General features: G+C 48.9%; 10 non-coding genes and 2 pseudogenes across 10 annotated transcripts; 7 read left to right on the top strand and 5 right to left on the bottom strand.

The window, feature by feature from the left end:
• Positions 1 to 5,632: 5,632 nt before the first annotated feature.
• trnar-acg (transfer RNA arginine (anticodon ACG)) lies at positions 5,633 to 5,705 on the bottom strand. Its single transcript has one exon. It is a non-coding gene; the product is annotated as a tRNA-Arg (tRNA).
• A 1,624-nt stretch (positions 5,706 to 7,329) lies between these two features.
• Positions 7,330 to 7,411, top strand: trnas-gcu (transfer RNA serine (anticodon GCU)). Its single transcript has one exon. It is a non-coding gene; the product is annotated as a tRNA-Ser (tRNA).
• Positions 7,412 to 8,754: 1,343 nt separating this feature from the next.
• trnas-uga (transfer RNA serine (anticodon UGA)) lies at positions 8,755 to 8,836 on the top strand. Its single transcript has one exon. It is a non-coding gene; the product is annotated as a tRNA-Ser (tRNA).
• A 1,695-nt stretch (positions 8,837 to 10,531) lies between these two features.
• On the top strand, positions 10,532 to 10,602 carry trnag-gcc (transfer RNA glycine (anticodon GCC)). The gene has a single exon. It is a non-coding gene; the product is annotated as a tRNA-Gly (tRNA).
• Positions 10,603 to 15,277: 4,675 nt separating this feature from the next.
• LOC148634461 (U4 spliceosomal RNA) lies at positions 15,278 to 15,419 on the bottom strand. Its single transcript, XR_015933601.1, has one exon. It is a non-coding gene; the product is annotated as a U4 spliceosomal RNA (small nuclear RNA).
• A 1,292-nt stretch (positions 15,420 to 16,711) lies between these two features.
• Positions 16,712 to 16,830, top strand: LOC148634460 (5S ribosomal RNA). Its single transcript, XR_015933501.1, has one exon. It is a non-coding gene; the product is annotated as a 5S ribosomal RNA (ribosomal RNA).
• A 636-nt stretch (positions 16,831 to 17,466) lies between these two features.
• On the bottom strand, positions 17,467 to 17,630 carry LOC148634459 (U1 spliceosomal RNA). Its single transcript, XR_015933630.1, has one exon. It is a non-coding gene; the product is annotated as a U1 spliceosomal RNA (small nuclear RNA).
• A 1,806-nt stretch (positions 17,631 to 19,436) lies between these two features.
• LOC148634458 (5S ribosomal RNA) lies at positions 19,437 to 19,555 on the top strand. Its single transcript, XR_015933500.1, has one exon. It is a non-coding gene; the product is annotated as a 5S ribosomal RNA (ribosomal RNA).
• A 568-nt stretch (positions 19,556 to 20,123) lies between these two features.
• Positions 20,124 to 20,300, bottom strand: LOC148634457 (U1 spliceosomal RNA; annotated as a pseudogene).
• A 1,806-nt stretch (positions 20,301 to 22,106) lies between these two features.
• LOC148634456 (5S ribosomal RNA) lies at positions 22,107 to 22,225 on the top strand. Its single transcript, XR_015933499.1, has one exon. It is a non-coding gene; the product is annotated as a 5S ribosomal RNA (ribosomal RNA).
• A 568-nt stretch (positions 22,226 to 22,793) lies between these two features.
• On the bottom strand, positions 22,794 to 22,970 carry LOC148634455 (U1 spliceosomal RNA; annotated as a pseudogene).
• Positions 22,971 to 24,764: 1,794 nt separating this feature from the next.
• LOC148634454 (5S ribosomal RNA) lies at positions 24,765 to 24,883 on the top strand. Its single transcript, XR_015933657.1, has one exon. It is a non-coding gene; the product is annotated as a 5S ribosomal RNA (ribosomal RNA).
• The last annotated feature ends 207 nt before the right edge of the window (positions 24,884 to 25,090 follow it).

The raw sequence follows: 25,090 nt of genomic DNA, 5'->3' as shown, positions 1-25,090 counted from the left end.
GGACATCACCTGTTAGTCTCCATTTGTCTGCCACCAACACTTTAGGTTAAGGGGTCACAACCGCACCCCAAAGACCAGAGGAGCCGTTGGCGTTCTGGCGGCGCAGATTGGGCTGAAGGTGGGGCGCTTGAATCTCGCTGTTGGAGGCCGTCTGAAACTGACCCAAGCCTTTCCCTTGAATTAAATGTAAATAAATAAATGAACCCCAGATGCACATGGAATCAATCACGTGTTTCCTTTGAGCCGTTTCAAAGACTGCTCCAGAGTTTACCTTGCACAGATGCGCAAAGATTAATGATGGGGGTGCACGCTTCCAGGCGCCTTACAACTGTAGGGACTGATTAGAGACAATTCGTAGCGTGTGTTCGTTTCCATATACGCCCCGTGTTGCAATGGTAGGATGAAGTCAAATACGGCTTGGACGCGTAACGGCATTCTATCCAACTGCAGGACTTGAGGGTTTTTTGTGCTTTGTTCTGTTTTCGTTGACATCGCATTCGTAAGAGCGTCAAAAAAAGGCAATTCCAGCATCTAACACGAATAAAAGGGCTATTGAAACTGCAGGGCTGCGCAGCTTCTAAAATCCTTGCACACAATTCTACGTTATTGTTACTTCCTTCTTTCTGTCTAACAAAGTTCCCTTTTCCTGACCGGACGGGGAGACTTTATCATTCCAACTTGAAGCCAGCCTTAAGTCCTCTGAGGCGCATTTGTCTGCTAGCATGCATTTTGTGAAAGTTTTTTTTGTTGTTGTTAAACGGAAAGCGACTTTGAAAAAGGTTTCCGCCGCTGCCCGGCACTCTATGTTAGACTGCATCAAAAAGGCAGTGGCGGCGGCGGCGGCCGAGTGGTTAGGGCGATGGACTAGAAAGCCATCGGGGTCTCCCTGCGAAGCTTCGAGTCCTGCCGCCTACGGTGTCGTCGTGTGTCTGCGCAACAAAGGAAAAGCACCTGTTTTGCTTTTCCCGCAACTTTTAAAACGCGAATGATCTGGATTTCTACATGATTGGCTCTTAAAATGTGATCTGATCTTCATCTGACGCATAATAATAAATAAAGACAGTCTTGTTTAACAAACAACACACACAACATTTTACATTGTCAATTCAGTTCAAATCAATGTATTTCTATATAGCACCTTTCACAACAAGGTTGTCTCAAGGCACTTAACAATGCAAGTTGTTAAGAGCCTTGTGTCTAATATGCCACTTAGGTTACGTGCTGTCTCTTTGAGGCAAATGTTTAAATCCTCTGAGTTAAGTGCTGAAGTTATAGTAGTCCTATCAGTATTGTTGCCTCCGATCAACAGATCCTCAGTTTTCTCAGAGTTGAGTAACAAAAAGTTTTCACACATCCAAGTCTTTCCTTCATTAATGCATTTAACTAAAGTGATAATAGAAAAGTTGTCGTTTGGTGTGAACAAAATGTTTATTTGAGTGTCATCAGCATATGAATGAAAGTTCATATTATTTTTTCGTATTATCCTACCTAGCAGCAGCATGTAGAGAGAGAGAGCAATATTGGCCCCGGCACTGATCCGTCTGGTACCCCAAATTGAACTGGTGACGTTGATGAAGCAGTACAATTATTAGATATTTGAACATAATGAAAACGATGAGTAAAATGTGAAGTAAACCACTGAAGGACGGTTCCAGATAAGCCAACCTCAAACTCAAGCCTGTGTAACAAAACAGAGAGGTCAACCGTGTCAAAGGCAGCTCTAAGATCTAGAAGCACAAGCACTGTTGCATTCCCCACATCAGTAGCTAAGAGAATATCATTTACGACTCTCGTTAATGCAGTTTCAGAAAGCAGACTGAAATTTCTCAAGTATATTATTTGAATCCAGATACGATTGACATTGGGCAACAACTATTCTCTCAAAACTTTTAGATTGAAATGGGACCTTTGAGACAGGCCTGTAGTTGTTAAGAACTTGTGGATCCAAATTTGACTTCTTAAGGAGCGGTCTAACAACCGCTACCTTAAATTGATCAGGTACAACGCCTGACGCAAGCGATGCATTCATCATACTAATTATAGGTCCTGCCAGTCCTTCGAGGGAATCTTTGACTAGCTGAGTGGGGATGGGATCTAGCGAACAGGTGGTTGACTTTGTCTTACGTCTGTGTCCATGAGTCCACCATAAGAAGAAATCTGAACAGGAGCGGTGATCATGCGAGGTCACCACGGAGGAAACCACTGCTCTCCCCCCAAAAAAAACCACCACTGCCCCTCTCAAGTTTGCTAAAGACCACATGGATGTTCCACAGCAACTCCTGGAACAATGTTCTGTGGACAGACATGACAAAAGTTGAACTTGTTGGTAAATGTGCACAGCGTTATGTTTGGAGATAACAAAACACTGCATACCAACTCCAAAACCTCATCCCACCTGGGAAACATGGCGGAGGCTGTACGGCTTGCAATCATCGAGGGACCGATGAATTCCAAGATGTATCAGGAAATTCTACAGCAGAATGTCAGGGTGTCTGCCTGTGATCTAAAACTCGAAAGAGGCTGGGTCATGCAGCATGACAAAAACAAAGGAGTACATCAACAACAGAGTGGCTGAAACAGAAGAAATTCCGTATTTTGGGATGGCCAAGTAAGAGTCCTGACCCCAATCCCATTGAAGTGCTGTGGCGTGATCTGAAGCAGGCCGTTCAGCGCAAGACATCCCAAAAATATACATGAACTGAAACAGTTTTGCATAGAGGAATAGGCCAAAATACCTCCTAACCGCTGCTCAGGTCTGACCAGCCGCTACAGAAAGTGGGGATTGAGGTTTTTGTCATAAAGGAGGTTCCACTAGCTCCTTAATATAAGGGTTCACGTACTTTTTCCATCAATGACCTTGATTGTTTAAACCATTTGGTCAATAAAGAAACAGCAATGTCAAATGTTGGGCGTGTGTTGTTTGTTAAATCAGACTCTCTTTATTAATTATTATGACTTAGATAAAGATAAGATCACATGTTAGGAGCCATTCATGCAGAAATCCACATCATTCCGAAGGGCTGTTTACAAAAGTTTTTCTCCCAACTGTATGTGAGAGAAAAGAAGAGACGCTCACTGAGTAAGGTGGGGTTGTAGCTTTGCAAATCAAAAGGACATTTGTACGCTCAAAATGGGACAGGAGCACCCCAGATGGTACTCAAACCCACAATCCCTGGCTTAGAAGGCCAGTGTCTTAGCCATTAGGCCACTGCGCCACACTGGGTGAGGTCGATCATGCTGATGAAGAGCCAGTTTTTTTTCCTTTGCTTTTTCAAAGGGATCCCCAAAATTAGGGAAGTTAGGCAGCAGAAGGTTTACTGTGACCTGAGAAGGACCGGCATCCAATCACGGTGGTACACACACACACGCTCTCACTCATCTGAGCTACACGGCTACCAAGATGATCTCAGTTGCGCCGAGCTGGTACGGAACATATTGAACTCATCGACGGCGAATTGTCTCTCAGACAGGCTTTTCACCTCTGAGCTCCCTGACTGACAGTAATCAGCTAGGTAGTGAAACAGTCAGCTGCTTCTAAGCCTTAAACAGCTGCATCTCGGCGCTTCCACAGAGAGATGATTTGAAAGCCAAACATCGCCCATTGGGAACACCTTACTATCACTAGTTTAAGAGACTCTTAAGGTCTTGCAGAGGTGCCTGTCTAATAGCATGCGCTTTGCAAGCTATAGGTGTTTAGGCTGAGGCAGAATGCCTGTTAACAAAATGTTTTTCTAAAGGGGCCTCGCACTCTTTTCCAAGCAATGGTCACCATCCCCACCGAGTGTCACAATGTAGTCATGTCCTAGGACATCACCTGTTAGTCTCCATTTGTCTGCCACCAACACTTTAGGTTACGGGGTCACAACCGCACCCCAAAGACCAGAGGAGCCGTTGTCGTTCTGGCGGCGCAGATTGGGCTGAAGGTCTGAAACTGACCCAAGCCTTTCCCTTGAATTAAATGTAAATAAGAAATGAACCCCAGATGCATATGGAATCAATCACGTGTTTCCTTTGAGCCGTTTCAGAGACTGCTCCAGAGTTTACCTTGCACAGATGCGCAAAGATTAATGATGGGGGTGCACGCTTCCAGGCGTCTTACAACTGTAGGGACTGATTAGAGACAATTCGTAGCTTGTGCTCATTTCCCTCTATTCCCCGTGTTGCAGTGGTAGGATGACGTAAATTCCTGCTTCGACACGTAACGGCATTATAATCAAGTGCAGGAGCTGAGGGCTTTAGTTTTGTTTCGTTTTCCATGGCGTTCGTAAGCGCGCAAATCAAAGGCAATTCCTGCGTCTAACACGAATGTAAATGCTTTTGAAAGTGCAGTGTGGTGCAGCTTGTAAAATCCTTGTCCACATTTTTGGTTTGTTGATGTTTTTTCTGTCTGCCAAAGTTGCATTTTGACATCCGGACTGGGGGACTTTATCATTTGAACGTGAAGCCAGCCTTAAACCCTCTGAGGCGTGTCTGTCTGCCGGCACGAATCTTGTGAAAGGTATTTTTTTTAACGGAGAGCAACTTTAAAAAGGTTTCCGCAGCCAAATCGCAGTCCGTGTTTGATTATAGGAGGAATGCGGCGGCGGCGAGCTCGCATTTGTCGTGCTCGAGTGGTTAAGGCGATGGGCTCGAAATGCGTTGGGGCTTCCCCGCGCAGGTGCGAAACCTGCCGACTCCGGCGTCTGCCGCACGTCGCCTTGTGCCTGCGCGGCAGAGGCGAAGTGCCGCTTTTCCTTTCCTGGTACTATAACAACGCGAAATCGCTTGGACCCGCTGCCATGGAAATCAATTCTTCAGATAACTACACATTTTGCGTTCGCACCTCTGGTGCTCTACTTATGCCTTTGAAAACCTAATGAATAAAGCTGAAAGAACCGACACGATATGTAGGTGCTGGTAAAGCACGCAGTAAAGAACTGTTAACAGCAAGGGTTTCAGTGGGTTAACTGAGGAGAAGGCGTGATCGCTAATTGTTGACTTTTTATTTGGTGTTAGAAACACTCTTACTGTGCATGATGTGCAACAAATGTAGCCACAGAAATTGCATCACGCTTTCATGTATGCTATTGCAGACACCAACGTTGCCTAGATAGAAAACCGAAATAGCCGTGGGTTTGCTTGCTGGTCTGAAGGATCTCTCTTCGAATCTCTATCATTTGTCAATGGAAGTAAAAGGCGCTGCAATCTCATACGTTCAGAATCAAACCCGCAGCTATTGTTCGACTTTATTTCTTGACTAATTACAACTGAGTGTCGCATGAGCAGTTACATAAACTTGTCCGGTATATTTGAACACAAATGCCGTTCTTCAATTAAAACTAACAGTACATTGTCAGGGACATTCAGTTCTATACAAACAAGAGACAGACAAGAGAATATTTCTACCGTTCATGTGGACTACGTGTTGACTTACTGATCGGAATAATTGAAAGGTTCGGGCTCATAGCCGATGCAGTGCGTGCTAATTAGAACAGCAACGCTGAGCTCTCAGCACCGTACTGAGCCCAGGTGTTTTTCTAAAGCTGTCAGGTGCAGTTCATTTACATGAAGGAAATCTCTTACTGGGTACGATTACAATGCAGTAAGTAGCACAGACTACTTAGGGAGTAGCCCCATGCGTTTAAAAACGACCCGAGCCAGGCAGGAGTCGAACCTGCAATCTCCTGATCCGTAGTCAGACGCGTTATCCATTGCGCCACTGGCCCTGGTGTGACACTGCAGGACTGTAACCCAGTGAGATGAGCACTGCACCTAGTAAAATATTACCCCCGGTCCATTCTTTTCCAAAAGTGAGAAACACCTGTTTTCTACATTTTGTCTGTTTTAAAACCATATCTCTTTAAACCAAACCAAGAGTTTGTCTTTTGCACTGATATTCTGATTCATTTCGATTTCAAAGAAAAAAAAAACATTATCTTCCAAAGCATCATAAAATTGTCCATTCTTCCAGACTCTACTTCTCTCTTGTAGTAGTACAGCAGACCTTTCCAGGTGAGCAGATCACAGAGTCCGAAATATGCTTCCTCCACCAAGCAAAGTACCTGAACATGACTCTGTCTTCATAAAAGCGCCCCTGTAATAAAGAAATTAAATCCGAAATCAAGAGGGCAGTTGCCTACTGAAGTTCAAGAAGTCATCAATTTTAACCCAGCAACACATTAAAGGCTGCATCTATACAAGTACGATTCTAGAAATGCTCACCAGATTACGTTTTAAGAAGGAACTGTGCCTCAGGTTCCGCCGAGATCTTAACTCGGATGGCAGGATTCAGAGTCCGGAGTGTGGACTGATGGCGCACGGAGGGTCCATATACTGTGGATCCCTCAGTGATCTTCCGCGTGTTCAAACCGCCAGCGTGTGACTCCCCTGTCCCTGTGACCTCATTGCTCTGCTCTCGCCTCTGTGCAGCTGAGCCCGACTCATGGTAAAGTGGAAAAAAATATGCCCTCATCGTGGGATTTACTCTGGATCGAGGATAGATGTCACTTTTTTATCGTTGAACAGGATGTATGTGATGTGGCGACTAGGTTCAATATTGTATCCTTTTAAAAGATTAAGGACTGGGGTGAGCGTGATTTACCACCCTTTCAGCTAAGAACCCGACATGAGCACCGTTTAAGCTGCATAGACTCAGTCGTTTAACTCTTCTCCATTAGCAGGGTTAAGGTTAAAGAAAAAAAACATTGCTGACTTCTTTTTTTTTGCCAGCCGCTAGCGCTGATTAGCAATGTTTGTATTTCATGTTTTGCAAGTTCCATCCATTTTAAGAAAAACAAGTCGCGTTAAAGACAGGAAATGAATACTTGCATTTAATTAAGTCTAGCCGTAGGCGGTTGTCTGTAAGGACCAGTTCTGTTCGAGAAGACAGAACAAAGAAGGCACCACTGGGATTCGGACTCAGGATCTCCTGTTTAAGAGACAAGCGCTTTAACCAACTAAGCAACGGCGCCCCGGTAGTGTTGTCCTTTTGCAGCCACTTGGACACACCACTCAGACACATCTGCATTCGGTGTGTGCTCCGCCTGCTCGCTGAGCAAGTTGCCACCTTTACATACAATAGCAACATCGACACCAAGAGAAAGGATGACAAATGGCTTTTATCTGGAACTTTTCATGTCCAAGGAGCTCAATGTGCTTTCTGTGTACAACAGGGCCACTGAACTCCACAATGGCCACTGAACCACAGCAGTGGCTTGCTGGCTTGACATCTCCCAAGGAAAATGTTGAAATCGCATGTGGAACAGGAAAAGGACCCTTGAGTACGAGGGAAAAAAAAGAAAAAGATCATCTGGAGCGCGCCAACCCATGTCTGGACAGCCCACTTTCATCGACGAGGTGGCCGAGTGGTTAAGGCGATGGACTGCTAATCCATTGTGCTCTACACGCATGGGTTCGAATCCCATCCTCGTCGCTCTCTACGTTTGATGTTGGCTCTCCTTTTGTTTGCTCCAGTACTAGAGCCTTACATTTTCTAGCGGTGGCTGAACATGGTATAGTAGGCTAACGTTGGTATCGAGCAGTGGTAGTAACAGTATTTACGTGCCGCTGCTGCCAAGTGGCTCTGGGTTGAGACCGCGTTTTCACTTACTTGCAGCACAAACGGAGAAAGCGATTTTTGACAGTCTCTCGAGAGACTGCGCTAGGTGTTTAGGGATAGACTTTGTCAGTTCCCCCTGGGATGATGGCCTCTCAAATAGTTTGTGATTCCTCTAGACGTTTATACAGTAGAAGCCTGCTTCGTGGCTTAAATCCAAGCTAAGGAAACGAGTTAGAGGTCTGATGCAGAACTGCGAATTCAATGAAGGGGAACACTACAGTACATTGCACTGTATGTGTGAGGAAAGCTGCCCCCTACTGTTCCTTGTCGACCGAACAGAGGACTGTAAAGGATACCGCCAAGAAACTTTAGGATGCTGGTTGGAATCCAGCTCCAAAGAAGCCCCTTTGGGTGTTATGTAATCAAAAAGTAAGAACAGAGAATCTCCCTTTGATCAAAAGCGCAACAGAACTGTTTTCCGTGGAGCAGGTTTCAGACCCGTAGACCTGTTTTATTTGTAGGGCAGGGCGCATTCCCAAACGCGAATCTCCTGTTTTAGAAATGCTTTGGGCGGCGTGAAGTGAAAATAAGAAGTGGGCTCCAGATGCACATGGAAGCAATCAAGTGTTTCATCCGAGCTGTTTCAAAGACTGCTCAACAGCTTTCCTTTTACAGAGGCCCAACGATTAATGATGGGGGTGCACCCTTCAATGTGCCTTACGACTCTAGGGAGTGATTGAGACGATTCGTAGCGTGTGTTCATTTCCCTCTATTCCCCATGTTGCAGTGGTAAGATGACGTAAATTCCTGCTTCGACACGTAATGGCGTTATAATCAAGTACAGGAGCTGAGGGCTTTTGTTTTGTTTCGTTTTCTATGGCGTTCGTAAGCGCGCAAAACAAAGACAATTCCTGCGTCTAACACGAATGTAAATGCTTTTGAAAGTGCAGTGTGGTGCAGCTTGTAAAATCCTTGTCCACATTTGTGGTTTGTTGATGTTTTTTCTGTCTGCCAAAGTTGCATTTTGACATCCGGACGGGGAGACTTTATCATTTGAACGTGAAGCCAGCCTTAAACCCTCTGAGGCGTGTCTGTCTGCCGGCATGTATCTTGTGAAAGGTTTTTTTTTTAACAGAGAGCGACTTTAAAAAGGTTTCCGCAGCCACCTCGCACTCCGTGTTAGATTATAGGAGGAATGCGGCGGCGGCGAGCTCGCTGTAGTCGTGGCCGAGTAGTTAAGGCGATGGATTTGAAATCCATTGGGGACTCCCCGCTCAGGTTCGAATCCTGCCGACTACGGCGTCTGCCGCACGTCACCTTGTGCCTGTGCGGCAAAGGCGAAGTGCCGCTTCTCCTTTCCTGGTACTATAAAAATGCTACATCGCTTGGTCCTGCTTCCATGGAAAGCAGTTCTTCAGGTAATTCTACTCTCTTACCAAAGCTGTTAGGTTCCTTTCCGTGGTGAGATGGGTTGTCATGCAACGCTGCCACATAGTGCCGACAGACAAGTGTGTTGCGGGAGAAGAGAAAAGTGTTAGAAGATTTAAGAGTGTCTTAGGTGGAGCCAAAATCAAGTGTCACAAATGCAAGTGGGAAGATTTCCAATGTTTAATATGGTCAAAATAAGCGGAAGTTACCAGCTGGTCCGGCACAGTCTGCCATGCTTTTGTCATATACTGTAAAGTGGTGTGGAACTGGGTGTCGAACTGGAGCCTCACCATTTGCATATGTGAGGCTCCAGTTATACATCGAGTGTCACATTAAATGACAAAAATGAAGAGAGTTAAAGCACCTGGAGAGGTTTTCTTACAACTTTTGAGCTGACACAGTTTTGGAAAATGTTTCCTTCACGGTGCACTGAACAACATAGGCAGCCAAGAGTCTCCAAAACAAAACAGAATGGACAGATAGGAGAAAATTCCCACTCGTCCTGAAGTTCCCAAAATCCAGCACTGAGCGTAAACAAAGTGTCTAAGTAGCGTGGGAATGCTAACCCTAACCCTAGCTGGAGTTTGAGCAATCCGGCACTGAGCGTAAGAAGATGAGTCAAAGTAACGTCTAATCGGATTAGTTTCCTTAGAGCTGGTTCAGAGTTTGCTCAAGAGTTTACCTTTCACAGATGCGCAAAGAAGAATGTTGGGGGTGCACGCTTCAAGGCGCCTTACAGCTGTAGGCAGTGATTCGAGACGATTCGTGGCGTGTGCTCGTTCCCATGTACCGTACGACCCGGGGTGCAGTGCTAGGATGACGTACAATACCGCTTGGGCACGTAACGGGGTTATATGCAAGTGCAGGACGTGAGGGTCTTCGTTTGTTCGTTTTGTTTTGCTCTGCTTTGCTTTGTTTTGCTTTCCATTGCGTTGGTAAGAGCGTAAATAAAAAGGCGATTCCTGTGTCTACCACTAATGTAAGAGCTATTTCAAGTGCGACGTGGTGCGGCTTTTCAAATGCTTGTGGGCATTTCTCTGTTGTTGATTCTTTTTTTGTGTGTAACAAAGTGGCATTTTCATGTCCGGACGGGGAGACTTTATCATTCCGACATGAAGCCACCCTTAAGTCCTCTGAGGCGTGTCTGTCTGCAAGGCTTGTATTTTGGAAATGTTTTTTTGAAACGGAGAACGACTTTGAAATAGGCTTCCGCCGGCGCCTCGCGATCCAGGTAAGATTGTAGCAAGAACGCAGCGGCAGTGGGGCTTGCTGTAGTCGTGGCTGAGTGGTTAAGGCAATGGACTAGAAATCCATTGGGGTCTCCCCGCACAGGTTCCAATCCTGCCGACTACGTTGTCCGCTTTCAGTCGGTGTGTTTCGGCACAAGCAAAGAAGCGCGCCTCTTTGCTGTTCCTGGTGGTTTTAAAACGCCCAATCGCTTGTACCCGCTGCCTTAGAAATAAGTTCTTCAGCGTCCGCAAATGGCATTTTGCAGCTGGAAGCAGATGTCGACGCGTTTTGCACAGAGCACCAAAAAAGCGTCTTTTTTGAAGGCCCAGGCACTGAGCATTGGTGGTTCAGTGGTAGAATTCTCGCCTGCCACGCGGGAGGCTCGGGTTCGATTCCCGGCCAATGCAGTGGCTTTTGCAGCGAGCGGCTCCATCACTTGCATCCCCTTGCAACTCGCAACTGAAAACCCACTGAAGCTAAGCAGGTGTGAGCCAGGTCAGTACCTGGATGAGGATGAGCTACAGGGAAAAACAAAGCTTCCAGCTGGAAGCGGTGTTAATGGTGCCGGCGGGGGGGCGCTCACCCTGAGGTATGTGCGGGTCCCAATGCCCCAGTATAGTGACGGAGATGCTGTGTTGTAAAAGGGCGCTGTCTTTTGGATGAGATGTAAAACCGAGGTCACAGCGCTCTGTGGTCATTCAAAATGACCACCAAAACCTTTGACAAAAGCTCTTGGTAATTGATGGTCTTCAATAATGCTTCTCCTTTAGGTACATTTTAAATCAGCTGAAAAATGCTGTGAAATGGGGGGGCACTTCAGGCCAGTGTAGGATTTGGGTTACAAGAACCATGAAACTGCACGAGAAAGCCCGTACACTGATTACACGGCTTTCTATTCAAAGGAGGACAAAAGAAATTCCCTGAGTTTGATTTTTTGCAGCACAGAGAGGAGCACTGTCGTGAGGCTGGTTAGCTCAGTTGGTTAGAGCGTGGTGCTAATAACGCCAAGGTCGCGGGTTTGAGCCCTGTACGGGCCAGGTCTAGGTCCAGGTCCCTGTTTGTGAAACAGGCAAATGACTGTCTCAGGGGCCCATTCCTCATTCTCAAGACACATGTATGCAGTATGTACACCGTGCATTGAGCAATAGGGACTGAATACACCACAGGTAAGGTTAGAAGTCATTCTGAGGTGCCACATGTGAGGGATACAGCTAAGCATCCGAAATGTAGGGTTTGAGACCCTTCAGGAGTACTGCATCCTTTGAGACAGACCCGTGCATGTTAAACAAATGATCATTTCTTTCGGCATTAGGGACTAAATATACTAAACATATGATGCTAAAATGTTATTTTCACATATATTAATGTAATAAATGATTGCTTATGCTTTATAAACAAATCTAATTAAAATAAAAGCTTACGTTTTGTATTTATCTTGTACCATAGAACATGATTTGCTTTGTATTTCAAGCCCACAAAGTGTCCAAATGTTCTATGATCATTTCTTTCAGCATTAGGGACTAAATATACCAAACGTATGATGCTAAAATCCTGAAAAAAGGATGTGCTCCATCTCGTCAGTAGATTGGATTCCAAAACTGATTTGGGTCAATATACATTACCTTTGAAATTAAAGTACAGTCTACTGTAGGGAACCATCAACTTAGAAAGCATTGGCCTTCCCTGGGGGTCAGGTAGGTGCAAAAGATAAACCTTTATCCTATCTTTATCTTAAGATAAGTGGCCAAGCAGTATTTTTCCAAGTTTCACCAAGCACATCATGTTGCCATAGTAGACAAAGTTCTATAAAATGTTAAATAACTTTTAAAAAAAGCATCTTGGTCTTACAGTACTGTACAAGGTGAATTAAACTGTCCCTGGTAATAAAAAGTAATTAGAAGCATCTCAGAAACTTTATCTCTAGAAACATTAGCTGTTTTATATCATGTAATTTAGTGTGATGTTGTCAGAATTCAAGGACATTATCACACACAGAAATTGGTTCAGTTAAATCTAAAAAACACAGCTAAACATGGGTTTAAATGTAACAGAAGTCTTACCTCTTGTCAAAAGATTTAATTCAAGAAGCGATGTAATAAATGATTGCTTATGCTTTATAAAGAAATCTAATTAAAATAAAAGCTTAAGTTTTGTATTTATCTTGTACCATAGAACATGATTTTCTTTGTATTTGAAGCCCACAAAGTGTCCAAATGATGCACTACATGATATAAGGAAGATTATCACATGCATATCGGTATTATCTTTCTTATGAAAATGCATTCCTTTCATTACCTTTTACTTTTTAAAATGAACTCAAATTGTGTATAATGTAATAATTTAAGTAGAATAGATTCAGGTAGGAAATATAGAGTCATGATGTTTATGGCTGACATCATTTCACATGGGTGAATTTTAAGCTAAGAAATAAAAACATTTACAATGAAGATACCATTGCTTAATTTTAAATGCCTTTAAAAAATAAATACCTCCTGAGAATAATTTGCCACTCCCAGATCCTTGGTAAGGTACTGTTTGAATCCAATCAGGAGAGGAGCATCCAGGGAGTGCTTTCTATAGAGTCCAGCTTGGGCCACTCTCTTCCGGCCTGCTGATACTTTTTAACTACTCAGGGCCTGTAAGGATATAAAACACCGGTTTAAACATTTTATACCTATAAGACAAATTAGAATTTTAGTAAAAAATAGATACATCTGAAAAATAAAAAGTCTTACTGCTGATAGAGTTCTTCAGAGCTCACATCTTCCCCTTCCTTATCCGCTTCTGTTTCAGTTTCTAGAGCAGCCTCTGGCATCTCTTCCTCCTGGACTGCGGCCTCTTGCTCAGGGCCGCTGGAATGCAGGTAGATTCTTTTCAACATGCTTTTACATAATATGTTGTAACAATGATTTCAAAAAGAAACTACAGAAGCCTTACAGATTAAAAATATCTCACCTTGCCAATGTGTCTTCAGGCTTCCCATGTACAAAAAGGCCCAAGGACTCTAGCAGTCTTACAACCACTATCCTGTTTGCCTCACCAGACACGATCTCTATTCTGTGGTAATCCACGATGACCCCGTTCTTCAGGTGATTCATCATGTCCTCCCTCGCCTGTTGAGAGGCCATCCTGATGTTTTCTGCCGTGGCGTGCTTCATACACGCCCTCTTCAAGTGAGCAGGAAGCTGATCAAGAGTATTCAGGCACATCTTGCACACCAGGGGAATCCTCGCGGGTTTCCTTTGAAAATAAATAATACCATCTGTGTATAGAAACAAGCTAAGACTGATTTCTTAAATTATCCTTAATTTTCTCTCTCATAGTTTGAGCATAATGATTTTATTGCATTTATATAAGAATTGCTCATTGCTCCTAAATAAATAATGGTTTCATAAAAAAGTGAACACTTGGTCTCAGTCACAGACTTTCCAATAGAAGCCATTGTGGAGTTCAGCAACTGCAGGTCCTAGAAGTGGGGAAGGAATTTTAAAAGAGAAATTGAATTACAATACAGAAGGAATGGCTGAGGGATCACTGAAATATATATATACAAATTCCAAAGACTGAGTCCATATAGAAACAACTACCTTTCATTTTCAGTATAAGAAAAAAAAAACATTATCTTCCAAAGCATCATAAAATTGTCCCTTCTTCCAGACTCTATTTCTCTCTTGTAGTAGTATAGCAGACCTTTCCAGGTGAGCAGATCACAGAGTCCGAAATGAGCTTCCTCCATCAAGCAAAGTACCTGAACATGACTCTGTCTTCATAAAAGCGCCCCTGTAATAAAGAAATTAAATCCGAAATCAAGAGGGCAGTTGCCTACTGAAATACAAGAAGTCATCAATTTTAACCTAGCAACACATTAAAGGCTGCATCTATACAAGTACGATTCTAGAAATGCTCACCAGATTACGTTTTAAGAAGGAACTGCGCCTCAGGTTCCGCCGAGATCTTAACTCGGATGGCAGGATTCAGAGTCCGGAGTGCGGACTGATGGCGCACGGAGGGTCCATATACTGTGGATCCCTCAGTGATCTTCCGCGTATTCAAACCGCCAGCGTGTGACTCCCCTGTCCCCGTGACCTCATTGCTCTGCTCTCTCCTCTGTGCAGCTGAGCCCGACTCACGGTAAAATGGAAAAAAATATGCCCTCGACGTGAGATTTATTCTGGAGCGAGCCAGTGTTGCGCATAGCTGCCTTCAAAGCAGTTAACCCAGGTTCGATTCCCGGCCAACGCAGTTACGAATGTTTTCAAATGCTGTCATGAGCCTTGGATTGTGACTAGCAAAGCGAAGCCTTTTGAAAGAGCTAAAGCACTGCAAAACGGAATTGAAGGAGAATCTTACAGGGGATTCTGAGCAGTGTCTGCATACATGCAGTCAGATAAAGGTGCTGAAAGCTTGAGCTACTCTCAATGTCATGCTGCCCTTCCCCGGAGTAAATCTGTTACATTGAAAGAATGCTTCTGGCAGGTTCAAAAAGAGACCCTTGTTAATTGGAGAAATCAATGATTTCGAATGAATTCTGTATGCGTTAAAAGACAGCTATACACAGAAAACATGCAGGACACTGCTCATGATGTTTCCCGAGCCGAAACACAGTGCGTTTTTCCAAGCCATTTGACAAAGCCCACCCACTGAAAACTGCAGCAGATCGTGTAAAGACGTTCAACTTTGTAACTACTGCACGCACAGGAAGCAGAATAAATTCCTCTTTTCAAACTGTCAAAGGTTTGCTTTGCGAACGCTGCAGGACATCGCACAATCTCTTTTGAATGGGGACAAACGATTTCTTATGGGGCGCAGTAAGTACAGACGTTTAAAATGCTCCACTCATGCCGACGATGCAGCATGAAGAAGCGCAACCTAACGTTTGACAGACAAAAGCCAGGCGCCGCTACGAGCAATATGAAATCATACTGACAAGCACACGGCGTTTCGCGCTGACACAAAAGTAATCTCGACAGACGCTGTTCTCTGCATAAAGCTGAAAGAGCGTTTCTGTTGACACGTAACAAGTTCGTTTCTTTCTACCATGATATCACCGTGACCAAATCTGTCTTTAAACACCTTGCTCAGTCTCTGACGAGACTGTCAAAAATTGCTTTCGCCGATTGTATTGCAAACCGGCGGAAGCGGGGTATTGGGAAAAGTTTTCAACTAGCAATAATCACGCCTCGGCTAACCCTCACAGGCTACGATACTGCCACTGCGCAAAGCTGACGGTTGCCAGGCAACCGCGGGGATCCTATGGAAATCGTTATCGATCGTGTCATGGCATGTCGTTGCTATAACGCTTCATATTTGTCGTCTTCTTCTTCTTCTAGCTTGAGGTTTTGAAGAATTTCATGACAGACAAGGGCTCCGTTGGGAACAAAGGGCGTTGTGAGAAAACCGTTGCTTATTTTCAGCAGCAGAAATACAACCCTTTAAATACAAGATGACAGAACAATGACGAAGGGCATGCCGGGAGGAACTCATGCACTACAGAGGAAAGGGGGCGGGCACGTACAGTTCACATTCAAGCCACAAGTACTCCTCTTGGATGTTGCACAAACAAATCCTAACGTCTTGAAAGCATTGCAGCATGTTTGTGTCCCACTTCCCGTGGCTGCGGGACGACTGACACGAACGGACAAACACAATCTGTGGCGTTTAGCGTGACATAGTCTTGCAGGCATCGTGCTGTCTCACTGCAATATTATACCGCTGGAGGAAACAGTCCATCTGGCCATGAAACTCATTTGAACGTCTAGCTACAGCAACTAACAATATCATGATTTATTCAGGATGTGTGGAATCAGCACGTCCCGGAGACAGCTTCCGAAATCGTGAGCATTCTCTGGTGGTAGGGGCGTTCAAGATGGCGCTCAGGTGGGAGGTAAAGTTTAGTGGTTGGGGAGTTTTTTTGAGTTTTTCATGACCTGAATGTTAATTTTTGCTTTTTTTGACTACAGAAAAATAAGGACTTAACACTAGTTGTTTAAACTTCAGTTATAATTAAAAGAAAAAAAAACGATTTTTTTTTAGGTTTAAAAAGTCCGATATGAGTAACACTGGGAAAAGAAAAGAGAGTGCTGGGTCTTCGAAGGAGAACTCTAAGATACCTCAATCGTATATGTATAGCACTACAAAAAAATCGATGGCAACTAAAGGGAAAAGTGAAGCAGCTGCAGGGGCAGCAAGAGGACGGAGGCGCCGCGCGCCCGGCCGAAGTGTTGGACCGGTGCGCTTTACGTGCTGAAATAAACACGCGACAGCCCCGAAATGTTTCCAGAGTGCTGTGCACTGAAGACTTGCCTGGTGCTCCTCCGTGCAGATTGTTTGTCCTCCTCCAGTGCGGGACGTGCCAACACAAGGGAGCGCATTCGCCAACATCCAGGCACGCAATGCGATTTGGAAAGCAGCTCCTTTCCAAAGAGTGGCACACGAACGATCCTTCAGTCCCGCTCGGGGGGCACGGAACCCCCGCCACACACAGCTTCAAGTAGCGAGTCAGGCGCCGGGGCTTTCGCTTACGGCCACACCACCCTGAACACGCCCGATCTCGTCTGATCTCGGAAGCTAAGCAGCGTCGGGCCTGGTTAGTACTTGGATGGGAGACTGCCTGGGAATACCAGGTGCTGTAAGCTTTTGCTCTCCCGGCCAGCAGGGGTCGCCGTTGGTGCCGTAGGCTTTGGGAGGAAAACCTGCAGGATGGAAAGGTGATCTATAGCCTCATCTCTAGAGATGTTTTGTTGCTGTGGCATGTGTGTGACCCATATTCAAAAAAAAAAACCCGTCTGTAAAACGAATATCGAAGCTGCCTCTAAATCTGCAAATGAAGATGAGTCGATAAACCACTCGTTTTTCGTATAACTAGACATATATTCATTTGTTACCGATTTCATTCATTGAGCACGGATACAATAGAGGTACAGCCATTCACTGTTTGACATGTCTGCACTGGTACAGAACCGAGCAATCAGAAAACGGGTGAAACTGTCTTTAGACTCAGCATACAGTACCGAGGCCCCCCATGACCAAATAAAGGCTAACCTCGATAATCAGCCTAAAGAACGCAGACTACAGCAAAACGACTGACTTTGAAAAGGGAATGAACGTCCGGAAGGAGTAGTGGAACTAGCTTGAGATGCTTCTCCGGACCCCTAACTAAAAGCCAGCGAGAACCAGCAGCGGCGTCCACTCCTGTCGAACCGGGATCCTTCCGCAGCCACGCAGCTCGTGGTGTCCTAACCCTCCCGTATCTGATTTTGGTCCAAGCACATCAGGGGAGAGTGCGAACGCAGTCCCCCACTACCAGAAATTATGCAGTCGAGATTCCCACATTTGGGGAATTCGCAGGGGTCAGCACAGCCGGAGTGCAATGGCCGAGCCTCGCCCTGGGTGAACCTCCTTCTTGATCAAGGTATCTCCCCTGCCAGGTAAGTATGAGTTAAACAGGCCCCTGCAAGCGGCCCGCACCCACAGCACAAATCGCGCAGCCTAGGCCACCTCCTCGCCCCGCACGCCACCGCCTCCTGCTGGGCCCACTCTTTCACACACTCACACGCCACACTAACACTCAAAAGTGTGGGCAAAACGAGAAAACGAGCGCGCCGTTTCCTACACATCTGCAGTCGCCGTTGCGCATTCGCAGCATGTCCCGGGATGCAATTCGGCCTCATTTGCATAACTCCAGACCGGCAGATCGCCACGCAAGCTCGCGACGTGCGCCTGCCACACACCGAACAAACCTTTTCAGCAATTTCCAAAAAACGGGCCTGCTCGCCTGCCCACAAGGCTCCGTCTCTTACCTGCTCTCCAGAGCCTGCTGCCTTCTGTGCTTTTCTCTCGGCACCGCTGCAGCGCACACAACTCCTGCAGCGGGAGGGGGGGAGAAAGTTCCCGCGCTCCGCCGCAGGGAAGGCTCGCTCCGTGCGCACACGTCCTTTCGATGCCAGTCCAACAAGTGCTCCGCATTAGCTGCGTCGGGGCTCCGGCGTGTCGCACCTCACCTCACCTCGCACTGCCCCCTCCTTGAATGTCTGCCGCTGGGCATGCCCCGCTCTCCTCCGCCTTATCTTATCGCGTGTGAGCACCGACAATGGCCACAATGCCGGGGAATGGCACCTGTAAAGTGTTAATTGGGGCACAGGAACAGCCCGTCTCATCTCGGGGGGGCCGGCTTCAGAGACAATACAGCAAACACAGCGGGGCGGGGGAAGAAGACGACACCACACATGCGGGTACATTCAGCTCCGGCGGGAACGAGACATTTGTCGGTCTTTTCAAGTGCCGAGAGCCGAGCAATCCTTCACTTGTATCGTTTCTCCCCGGTGACTAGATCTGGCCCTGCGACTCTCGACTGGGCTCACCCCCGGGGCAGCCCAGCAGGTGTGAAACTGGCCGGCACCCGGATGGGAGATTCCACCCCGGAAAAGCTCCGGTTGCTGCTGCTCCTGCAAGAGGTGTGACTGGGACCAGTAGGGAGCGCTCACCCTGCGGGCTGTGTGGCTCTCTTACGCCCCAGCCTCCTGATGGCGACACTCTGCTGCACAAACAGGCGCCGTCCTTCGGGGGAGGCGTCAAACCGAGGTCCCGACCCTCCTTGGCCATTAGGAAACCCCAGGGCGTCTCTCAAAAAGAGACGCCGGGGGTGTCCCTCTGGTGTTAGTGCTCCCCTTTACCCATCAGTCGGGGTCTCCTCCTAATCCCCGTCTCACCTGTAACAATCAATGACGAGGCCCCCCTGTCCGTGAGATTTAGTACTCGCGCAAGAGACCGGGGGCAGAGCGCGAACGCGGTCCCCCGCCCCCCACAAAGTGCGCGCTCCGGGTTCCCTCTCGGGGCCCTGCAACACAGCGGAAGGGCAGCGAGAAGGAGCCTCTTGCTCTGATGCCGCAAGGCCACAAGAGGGCGGAGGCGCCGCGCGCCCGGCCGACGTGTTGGACCGGTGCGCTTTACGTGCTGAAATAAACACACGAAAGCCCCGAAATGTTTCCAGAGTGCTGTGCACTGGAGGTTTTTGTCTGGTGAAGACTTGCCTGGTGCTCCTCCGTGCAGATTGTTTGTCCTCCTCCAGTGCGGGACGAGTCAACACAAGGGAGCGCATTCGCCAACATCCAGGCACGCAATGCGATTTGGAAAGCAGCTCCTTTCCAAAGAGTTGCACACGAACGATCCTTCAGTCCCGCTCGGGGGGCACGGAACCCCCGCCACACACAGCTTCAAGTAGCGAGTCAGGGGCTGGGCTTTCGCTTACGGCCACACCACCCTGAACACGCCCGATCTCGTCTGATCTCGGAAGCTAAGCAGCGTCGGGCCTGGTTAGTACTTGGATGGGAGACTGCCTGGGAATACCAGGTGCTGTAAGCTTTTGCTCTCCCGGCCAGCAGGGGTCGCCGTTGGTGCCGTAGGCTTTGGGAGGAAAACCTGCAGGATGGAAAGGTGATCTATAGCCTCATCTCTAGAGATGTTTTGTTGCTGTGGCATGTGTGTGACCCATATTCAAAAAAAAAAACCCGTCTGTAAAACGAATATCGAAGCTGCCTCTAAATCTGCAAATGAAGATGAGTCGATAAACCACTCGTTTTTCGTATAACTAGACATATATTCATTTGTTACCGATTTCATTCATTGAGCACGGATACAATAGAGGTACAGCCATTCACTGTTTGACATGTCTGCACTGGTACAGAACCGAGCAATCAGAAAACGGGTGAAACTGTCTTTAGACTCAGCATACAGTACCGAGGCCCCCCATGACCAAATAAAGGCTAACCTCGATAATCAGCCTAAAGAACGCAGACTACAGCAAAACGACTGACTTTGAAAAGGGAATGAACGTCCGGAAGGAGTAGTGGAACTAGCTTGAGATGCTTCTCCGGACCCCTAACTAAAAGCCAGCGAGAACCAGCAGCGGCGTCCACTCCTGTCGAACCGGGATCCTTCCGCAGCCACGCAGCTCGTGGTGTCCTAACCTTCCTGTATCTGATTTTGGACCAAGCACATCAGGGGAGAGCGCGAACGCAGGGGTCAGCACAGCCGGAGTGCAATGGCCGAGCCTCGCCCTGGGTGAACCTCCTTCTTGATTAAGGTATCTCCCCTGCCAGGTAAGTATGAGTTAAACAGGCCCCTGCAAGCGGCCCGCACCCACAGCACAAATCGCGCAGCCTAGGCCACCTCCTCGCCCCGCACGCCACCGCCTCCTGCTGGGCCCACTCTTTCACACACTCACACGCCACACTAACACTCAAAAGTGTGGGCAAAACGAGAAAACGAGCGCGCCGTTTCCTACACATCTGCAGTCGCCGTTGCGCATTCGCAGCATGTCCCGGGATGCAATTCGGCCTCATTTGCATAACTCCAGACCGGCAGATCGCCACGCAAGCTCGCGACGTGCGCCTGCCACACACCGAACAAACCTTTTCAGCAATTTCCAAAAAACGGGCCTGCTCGCCTGCCCACAAGGCTCCGTCTCTTACCTGCTCTCCAGAGCCTGCTGCCTTCTGTGCTTTTCTCTCGGCACCGCTGCAGCGCACACAACTCCTGCAGCGGGAGGGGGGGAGAAAGTTCCCGCGCTCCGCCGCAGGGAAGGCTCGCTCCGTGCGCACACGTCCTTTCGATGCCAGTCCAACAAGTGCTCCGCATTAGCTGCGTCGGGGCTCCGGCGTGTCGCACCTCACCTCACCTCGCACTGCCCCCTCCTTGAATGTCTGCCGCTGGGCATGCCCCGCTCTCCTCCGCCTTATCTTATCGCGTGTGAGCACCGACAATGGCCACAATGCCGGGGAATGGCACCTGTAAAGTGTTAATTGGGGCACAGGAACAGCCCGTCTCATCTCGGGGGGGCCGGCTTCAGAGACAATACAGCAAACACAGCGGGGCGGGGGAAGAAGACGACACCACACATGCGGGTACATTCAGCTCCGGCGGGAACGAGACATTTGTCGGTCTTTTCAAGTGCCGAGAGCCGAGCAATCCTTCACTTGTATCGTTTCTCCCCGGTGACTAGATCTGGCCCTGCGACTCTCGACTGGGCTCACCCCCGGGGCAGCCCAGCAGGTGTGAAACTGGCCGGCACCCGGATGGGAGATTCCACCCCGGAAAAGCTCCGGTTGCTGCTGCTCCTGCAAGAGGTGTGACTGGGACCAGTAGGGAGCGCTCACCCTGCGGGCTGTGTGGCTCTCTTACGCCCCAGCCTCCTGATGGCGACACTCTGCTGCACAAACAGGCGCCGTCCTTCGGGGGAGGCGTCAAACCGAGGTCCCGACCCTCCTTGGCCATTAGGAAACCCCAGGGCGTCTCTCAAAAAGAGACGCCGGGGGTGTCCCTCTGGTGTTAGTGCTCCCCTTTACCCATCAGTCGGGGTCTCCTCCTAATCCCCGTCTCACCTGTAACAATCAATGACGAGGCCCCCCTGTCCGTGAGATTTAGTACTCGCGCAAGAGACCGGGGGCAGAGCGCGAACGCGGTCCCCCGCCCCCCACAAAGTGCGCGCTCCGGGTTCCCTCTCGGGGCCCTGCAACACAGCGGAAGGGCAGCGAGAAGGAGCCTCTTGCTCTGATGCCGCAAGGCCACAAGAGGGCGGAGGCGCCGCTCGCCCGGCCGACGTGTTGGACCGGTGCGCTTTACGTGCTGAAATAAACACACGAAAGCCCCGAAATGTTTCCAGAGTGCTGTGCACTGGAGGTTTTTGTCTGGTGAAGACTTGCCTGGTGCTCCTCCGTGCAGATTGTTTGTCCTCCTCCAGTGCGGGACGAGTCAACACAAGGGAGCGCATTCGCCAACATCCAGGCACGCAATGCGATTTGGAAAGCAGCTCCTTTCCAAAGAGTTGCACACGAACGATCCTTCAGTCCCGCTCGGGGGGCACGGAACCCCCGCCACACACAGCTTCAAGTAGCGAGTCAGGGGCTGGGCTTTCGCTTACGGCCACACCACCCTGAACACGCCCGATCTCGTCTGATCTCGGAAGCTAAGCAGCGTCGGGCCTGGTTAGTACTTGGATGGGAGACTGCCTGGGAATACCAGGTGCTGTAAGCTTTTGCTCTCCCGGCCAGCAGGGGTCGCCGTTGGTGCCGTAGGCTTTGGGAGGAAAACCTGCAGGATGGAAAGGTGATCTATAGCCTCATCTCTAGAGATGTTTTGTTGCTGTGGCATGTGTGTGACCCATATTCAAAAAAAAAAACCCGTCTGTAAAACGAATATCGAAGCTGCCTCTAAATCTGCAAATGAAGATGAGTCGATAAACCACTCGTTTTTCGTATAACTAGACATATATTCATTTGTTACCGATTTCATTCATTGAGCACGGATACAATAGAGGTACAGCCATTCACTGTTTGACATGTCTGCACTGGTACAGAACCGAGCAATCAGAAAACGGGTGAAACTGTCTTTAGACTCAGCATACAGTACCGAGGCCCCCCATGACCAAATAAAGGCTAACCTCGATAATCAGCCTAAAGAACGCAGACTACAGCAAAACGACTGACTTTGAAAAGGGAATGAACGTCCGGAAGGAGTAGTGGAACTAGCTTGAGATGCTTCTCCGGACCCCTAACTAAAAGCCAGCGAGAACCAGCAGCGGCGTCCACTCCTGTCGAACCGGGATCCTTCCGCAGCCACGCAGCTCGTGGTGTCCTAACCTTCCTGTATCTGATTTTGGACCAAGCACATCAGGGGAGAGCGCGAACGCAGGGGTCAGCACAGCCGGAGTGCAATGGCCGAGCCTCGCCCTGGGTGAACCTCCTTCTTGATTAAGGTATCTCCCCTGCCAGGTAAGTATGAGTTAAACAGGCCCCTGCAAGCGGCCCGCACCCACAGCACAAATCGCGCAGCCTAGGCCACCTCCTCGCCCCGCACGCCACCGCCTCCTGCTGGGCCCACTCTTTCACACACTCACACGCCACACTAACACTCAAAAGTGTGGGCAAAACGAGAAAACGAGCGCGCCGTTTCCTACACATCTGCAGTCGCCGTTGCGCATTCGCAGCATGTCCCGGGATGCAATTCGGCCTCATTTGCATAACTCCAGACCGGCAGATCGCCACGCAAGCTCGCGACGTGCGCCTGCCACACACCGAACAAACCTTTTCAGCAATTTCCAAAAAACGGGCCTGCTCGCCTGCCCACAAGGCTCCGTCTCTTACCTGCTCTCCAGAGCCTGCTGCCTTCTGTGCTTTTCTCTCGGCACCGCTGCAGCGCACACAACTCCTGCAGCGGGAGGGGGGGAGAAAGTTCCCGCGCTCCGCCGCAGGGAAGGCTCGCTCGGTGCGCACACGTCCTTTCGATGCCAGTCCAACAAGTGCTCCGCATTAGCTGCGTCGGGGCTCCGGCGTGTCGCACCTCACCTCACCTCGCACTGCCCCCTCCTTGAATGTCTGCCGCTGGGCATGCCCCGCTCTCCTCCGCCTTATCTTATCGCGTGTGAGCACCGACAATGGCCACAATGCCGGGGAATGGCACCTGTAAAGTGTTAATTGGGGCACAGGAACAGCCCGTCTCGTCTCGGGGGGGCCGGCTTCAGAGACAATACAGCAAACACAGCGGGGCGGGGGAAGAAGACGACACCACACATGCGGGTACATTCAGCTCCGGCGGGAACGAGACATTTGTCGGTCTTTTCAAGTGCCGAGAGCCGAGCAATCCTTCACTTGTATCGTTTCTCCCCGGTGACTAGATCTGGCCCTGCGACTCTCGACTGGGCTCACCCCCGGGGCAGCCCAGCAGGTGTGAGCCTGGCCGGCACCCGGATGGGAGATTCCACCCCGGAAAAGCTCCGGTTGCTGCTGCTCCTGCAAGAGGTGTGACTGGGACCAGTAGGGAGCGCTCACCCTGCGGGCTGTGTGGCTCTCTTACGCCCCAGCCTCCTGATGGCGACACTCTGCTGCACAAACAGGCGCCGTCCTTCGGGGGAGGCGTCAAACCGAGGTCCCGACCCTCCTTGGCCATTAGGAAACCCCAGGGCGTCTCTCAAAAAGAGACGCCGGGGGTGTCCCTCTGGTGTTAGTGCTCCCCTTTACCCATCAGTCGGGGTCTCCTCCTAATCCCCGTCTCACCTGTAACAATCAATGACGAGGCCCCCCTGTCCGTGAGATTTAGTACTCGCGCAAGAGACCGGGGGCAGAGCGCGAACGCGGTCCCCCGCCCCCCACAAAGTGCGCGCTCCGGGTCCTGCAACACAGCGGAAGGGCAGCGAGAAGGAGCCTCTTGCTCTGACGCCGCAAGGCCACAAGAGGGCGGAGGCGCCGCGCGCCCGGCCGACGTGTTGGACCGGTGCGCTTTACGTGCTGAAATAAACACGCGAAAGCCCCGAAATGTTTCCAGAGTGCTGTGCACTGGAGGTTTTTGTCTGGTGAAGACTTGCCTGGTGCTCCTCCGTGCAGATTGTTTGTCCTCCTCCAGTGCGGGACGAGCCAACACAAGGGAGCGCATTCGCCAACATCCAGGCACGCAATGCGATTTGGAAAGCAGCTCCTTTCCAAAGAGTTGCACACGAACGATCCTTCAGTCCCGCTCGGGGGGCACGGAACCCCCGCCACACACAGCTTCAAGTAGCGAGTCAGGCGCTGGGGCTTTCGCTTACGGCCACACCACCCTGAACACGCCCGATCTCGTCTGATCTCGGAAGCTAAGCAGCGTCGGGCCTGGTTAGTACTTGGATGGGAGACTGCCTGGGAATACCAGGTGCTGTAAGCTTTTGCTCTCCCGGCCAGCAGGGGTCGCCGTTGGTGCCGTAGGCTTTGGGAGGAAAACCTGCAGGATGGAAAGGTGATCTATAGCCTCATCTCTAGAGATGTTTTGTTGCTGTGGCATGTGTGTGACCCATATTCAAAAAAAAAAACCCATCTGTAAAACGAATATCGAAGCTGCCTCTAAATCTGCAAATGAAGATGAGTCGATAAA

This window comes from Lepisosteus platostomus, unplaced genomic scaffold, assembly GCF_059453375.1.
Source record: "Lepisosteus platostomus isolate fLepPlt1 unplaced genomic scaffold, fLepPlt1.hap1 Scaffold_32_H1, whole genome shotgun sequence".
Lineage (NCBI taxonomy): Eukaryota > Metazoa > Chordata > Actinopteri > Semionotiformes > Lepisosteidae > Lepisosteus > Lepisosteus platostomus.
This window is presented reverse-complemented; position numbering and strand designations above follow the sequence as displayed.